Source organism: Suncus etruscus, chromosome 2, assembly GCF_024139225.1.
Source record: "Suncus etruscus isolate mSunEtr1 chromosome 2, mSunEtr1.pri.cur, whole genome shotgun sequence".
NCBI lineage: Eukaryota > Metazoa > Chordata > Mammalia > Eulipotyphla > Soricidae > Suncus > Suncus etruscus.
In genome coordinates, this window is record NC_064849.1 from 81,826,431 (window position 1) to 81,832,470 (window position 6,040).

Sequence of the window (6,040 nt, forward strand, 5' to 3'; positions counted from 1 at the left end):
TTATACGCACCCAAATGAGGGACCAGAAATAAATACAATTGTTGACAAATCTGAAAAAAAGACATTAATAGCAGCAAAATAATAGTGAGAGACCTCAATACTGCCCTGTCACCCCTTGATAGGATAACCAGAATGAAACACAACAAAAATATACTAGCTCTGAAAAGAGAAATGAAATAAAGTGGACTAATATACATATATTATATACATATATATGTATATGGCACTCCATCCTCAAAACCTGTATATACATTCTTCTTCAATGCACATTGGTCATTCTCCAGCATAGACCACAGGCTGGCCCACATATCTCCATAAAATCAAGCAGATGGAAATCGTGCAGACTACCTTCACTGATCAGAAGGCATTGAAATTAGATGTGAACTACAAATGGACACAGAAGAAGAACATTAACAACTGGATATTAAACAGCTTACTACTGAGCAACCAGTAGATCATAGATGAAATTAAGGTGGAAATCAAAGCATTCTTGGAAACAAATGACAATAAAGACACAAATTATCAGAATTTATGGAACACAATAAAAGCAGTACTGAGAGGAAAAAATTACAGTTTTGCAAACACATCAGGAAGAAAGTCCCTACATGTAAAGCTCAATGATACAGCTTATAAAATTAGAAAATGATCAACAAATGAAACCAAAAATAGGTAGACAGAAGAAAATAACAAAGCTTAGAGCAGAAATCAATAAAGTGGAAATCCAGAAAACAATCTAAAAGATTAACAAAAGCAAAAGTTGGTTCTTTGAAAAATAAACAAGATTGATACACCACTGGCAAAGCTCACAAAGAAATCTAGAAACTTGATAAACTGGATTAGAGATGAAAAAGGAGATAGCTATAGATATTGCAGATTCAAAGGGTAAGCAGAGACTACTTTGAGAAACTCTATGCCATGAAACATGAGAACTTGACAGAAATGGACAAATTCTTGGACACTTACAACCTTTCATGGTTAAATAAGGATGAGGTAGCATATCTAAACAGCCAATTACTATTGAGGAAATTAAAATTGATCAAAAATCTTCCCAAAAACAAAACCCCAGGCCCAGATTGGTTCACTAATGAATTCTTTTAAACCTTTCAAGTGGAACTTTTACCAATCCTTTTAAGGGTCTTTTTATAAAATTGAAGAAACAGGAACACTCCCAAATTGACACCTTTAGAAAATTGACTTTTCACAGTAAGTTATAGATTCTAAAAGCAACCTGAAGAGTATAAGTTATTCTCTGTTATGAACCATTATGGTTCATATAGGTCATTGCATGGTCTATTTTAAAACTTCAGCAAGACAATGATGGTTTAGTGACTTAACTTTTTAAGCTAATATGTTTAAATAACTTTCTGATGCTTTTGTGTTCACAAAGGTCCTTGGAAAAAAGGTAGGCTTTCCAGATTTGCATAATAATGCTCTATTGTATTAGACTCTTCTTTTTTGGGGGGGGATTGGGGACACACCCGCTGACACTCAGGTGTTACTCCTGGCAATACTAAGACTCTCAGAAATCACTCTGGCTAAGAGGGGTACCATATGGAATGCTGGGAATTGAACCCATGCCCATCCTGGATCAGTCACATGCAAGGCAAACACCCTACCATGTACTATCACTTTGGTTCTGTATTAGACTCTTATTATAGTGATCACTATAAAAATGTCCTAAAGTAATCATTTTCAATTTTATCATGATTTTTAATATAATGTAAAGTTTCAGTTTACTGTTATATTTGGAGAAGGCATATTTGTGCTATAGACTCTTGCTACAGTGCTTGTTCATGAGAATGTTTTGGTATCTGTTTTCAATATCATTTTTATTGTTTTTTGGGCCACATTAGGCAGCGCTCAGAGATTACTCCTAACTCTGTGCTCAGAAATTGCTCCTCGAAGGTTCGGGTGCCATATGGAATACCAAGGATCAAACCTGGGTCTATCCTGGTTCTGTTATATTCAAGACAAATGCTGTACTCCTGTGATATAGTTCTGACCCATCATTTTTAATTTAAGCAAGCTTGCAATCCAAATATTTTTGTTCTCACAAGATAGGAACCTGGAATTTTAAACAGGGGGCCAGTTCACTGTCGCTCAGACCATTGGAGGGTCTGACTATAGTAAAAACAAAACTTATGAACGAATTCTTATGCACACTGCATATATCTTATTTTGCAATGAAGAAACAAAACAAATACAAATACAATATGTGGCCCGCGTGCCATAGTTTGAGGACCACTGTGACTGTAAATACATTAAAAATTCATGATATAGACTCTTTTTACAGTGTTCATTATATTATTATTTAGTAAATTCTGGAAAGTGCTTTTGTGATATGCTGCAGAATAGGTCTTGGAAAAGCTGGTTGTTTTTAGAATGTTGTATGCACAATCAAATTTTACCCTCACAAGCAGTAATTCCTAGGAATTGTACAACTTTTTCATCTTACTTGCCAGATATATTTATTTATTTATTTATTTATTTATTTATTTATTTATTCTTTAAGTGCAATCATTCTAGCTAGGTCAGTCTGGCAGCTGTCACATATTGATTAATCTACAATGTCTGTGTGTGTGTTTGTGTTGGCCACTTTTATACCATTCTAATGTACATATATACTTTACAATTGTCCATCTATGTTGTTTATAGCCCTTGCTCCTTCCCCCTCCCCTGCTTACCACTTTACAAATATTTTTTCTATTTTTGCTTTTGTTCTCTCACCCCAGATTTGTTGTCATCCCTATGTATCCATTTTACCCTCAGTTCTACATTTTTTAGGACCCAGAGCATCTCCACACCCCTATTTTTTCACCTCTCATCTCATTGGATTGCTGCTCACAATCAAAATCAGCTGTTGAGAGAGCCTTTGCTCAAATACATATTCTGATCCATGATATCAGAAAGTTGCTTTCCAGACAGTCACAAGACCATGTCATTAGATGAAGATGTCTTGCAGATTTTACCCTCTTGAACTATTTCAAAAGACTTACGGGAGCATGTATATTTCTTTAGGTGTATTTTCTTTAATATGCACAGATTTTTATGTGTACTTCCTTTTTGAAATGTAGTCTTACCCTTCTTTTGGACTTGTTTAGTAGAACATTTAGGACATATATATCTCATGATAAATATTTTGCTGCTAGATCCATGTGAAAGCTATTGTTTAACTTGTTATTAATACCTACTAATGCACCAATAGTATCCTGTGGCATTAGTTCTTTTTACACAGGCACAATTAAATGGGAAATATTAGGTAAAGAGAGAAATTCTGATCTCTTAGGGATAGGAATCCCCAAATTTTTATCTTGAATTGGGAGCCTTCAATCTTGAATATTTGTCATAGTCACTTGACTTGGGCTTCAGTTGCTTGAAAATCAGCCCTTCATCCTTTAACCTTAAATGCAATTTTAGGAACCAACACAATTTCTGTACCATCACTAGAAATTAACCTTCAACCAGCAAATTTTCTTACTGCTCTGGCACTGTCTGTATTAGAATAGGGCTGCTATGTGACCCTGAAGAGGACTAAGAAACAGCAACAACTGACATTCAGGGCTTGTTTCCATTTCACACCACCTAACAGCAAAATAAAACTAGGACATATTTCTTGATGTCTTAACATCTACATAGCACCTGTGCAAAACACAAGATCTCAAATTTCAGAAGCCTGACTGAGACAAGCATCTAAGGTGAACTTCTTCTGGGACCTAGCAGAAAGACTCGGGTTAGACAAATTTAGACTTCCTGAAGCCTGTAGGAGATATTCTGGCAAGAGACTTCATGGGGAAGGATAGCCTGTTTTTAGGCTATATATTATTTCTTTATATTTCCCCAGCATTTGTAAAAACCTATATAAATACTGCCACCCATTTATTATTGGTATAGGGGTTCCAGATTTGTATTAAAAACTTTGGGTCATACTTACCTGGCAGGGCGATTCCATGATCACGAAGATGGTGTCCCCAGGGTGAGGCTCGCCCATTGCTCTCCGGGCGTGCTGGCCCCTGTGATTTCCCCAAATGTGGAAAACTCGACTGCATAATTTATGGTAGTGGGGGACTGTGTGCGCTCTCTCCCCTGAAAAAAAACTTTGGGTCATGAAATATTTTATTTTATCTCATATTTCTGCATTTTGTATAAAATACATAAGATGAAGTTGTTGGAAAAATCTGTTATTACTGTAATCAGTATAATTTTTTCTAAATGCTTGTCTTTCATTGGTGGTAAAAATTTTTTAATTGGCCCCTACCCTACCTATTCTCCATCCATGAGGGTGGTCCTACTCTTTTCAATAAATACTTCAGGTCAGGAGCTAGAGCGGTGCCGTACAGTGGTAAGGTGTCTGGTTTGCTGGTGCTAGCCTAGGATGAACTGTGGTTCAATCTCCTAGTATCCCATATGGACCCCCAAGCCAGGAGCGATTTCTGAGTACATAGCCAGGAGTAACACCTGAGCGTCACCAGGTGTGGCCAAAAAAAAACAAAAATAAATAAATAGATAAATCTTAACTGTATTTTGGAATTTGAATTTGGACATTTCACTATTAAAAGTGGAATTTTCACTCTTAAAAGGCTGAAGAGAAATTGACCAATCAACTGTAGACACAATTCTAATGACCTAAAAAGGGAGGTAGTAGAGTACATGGTTGCAGATAAATTAGAATCTTTCATATCACCAAGGATGCTCAGAAGAGGTAATGCCTGGAATTTACCTTAAATGATACTTCCTTCATAAAGCCTATCATTTGGTAGCTGAGTATAACAACATCAGATTACTAGCCATATTTTTTTATTTTGCAAATGTAACACTTGAATTCCAATGTAAATTTTAGTCTAAGAAAAACTTCAAGTTGCAATTTAGTAAATTTATTTTTCCTAATTACAAATCAAATATTCACTATAGAAAAATATATTGATATTTTGTTTTTCTATAAAATATGTAAATGTGTTAGAATATTAATTATAGACATAAAAATCAAACCCATTGTTTATATTTTTCAAAAAATCATATATCTTCATTGTCTTTATTTTGATTTTCTTTTTAAATTTTAAGTAATACTGATGTGCACAAAAATGTGATTAAAAATTTGAGTTCCAATGTAGTCCTAGTATGGCTACCTTATTTAGTGAAAGCAGCCAATGCCATTTGCTGGTTTTGACTTAAAGTCACATAGTTTGGAATCAAATCAACTAGGCCACCAAAATGCTAATGTCTCCTGGCCTAGGGAAGGAACCCAGGAACTCATGTATGTAAGGCCTAGGTTCTGCAAGGGATTCAAATTCCAAACCATGTTGGTGTGATGCTAGATCCTGAATTCAAAGTATTTGAGCCTCACTTCCAAAAAATCATGCAGCCAAAGCAGGGTCAGTTTTGCAATGAACAGTTGGTAACACCTATGTCTGACCAGCAATTCCATTTACCATTCTTCTTCCTGGTGATCTTAGAATCCCTATCTATTATATAATTGATGGAGAGAAGGGGCCAGCAGTAACATCTGCAGCAGCAACCATGCAGAGAAAACTGATCAGCGTATCCCTGCATGACACTGATCTTGATTATATACATGATTGTGTTTGGGTTTCAGTCATGTGAAGAACACCACCCATCACCAGCACAACATTCCCATTACCAATGTCCCAAATCTCCCTCCTCTCCACCCAACCCCCGCCTGTACTCTAAATAGGCTTTCTATTTCCCTCGTGCATTCTCATTATTAGGATAGTTCAAAACGTAGTTATTTCTCTAACTAAACTCATCCGTTTGTGGTGAGCTTCATGAGATGAGCTGTTACTTCCAGCTCTTTTCCTTTCGTGTCTGAAAGTTGTTATTGCAAGAATGTCTTTCTTTTTTTTAAAAAAAACCCATAGATGAGTGAGACCATTCTGTGTCTTTCTCTCTCTCTCTCTGACTTATTTCACTCTGCATAATAGATTCCATGTACATCCATGTACAGGAAAATTTCATGACTTCATCTCTCCTGACTGCTGCATAATATTCCATTGTGTATATGTACCACAGTTTCTTTAACCATTCA

At 35.8% G+C, this 6,040-nt stretch overlaps 1 non-coding gene across 1 annotated transcript; it reads left to right on the top strand.

The window, feature by feature from the left end:
• The first annotated feature begins 3,923 nt into the window (after nt 1–3,923).
• LOC126002761 (U1 spliceosomal RNA) lies at nt 3,924–4,086 on the top strand. The gene has a single exon (XR_007493401.1). It is a non-coding gene; the product is annotated as a U1 spliceosomal RNA (small nuclear RNA).
• The last annotated feature ends 1,954 nt before the right edge of the window (nt 4,087–6,040 follow it).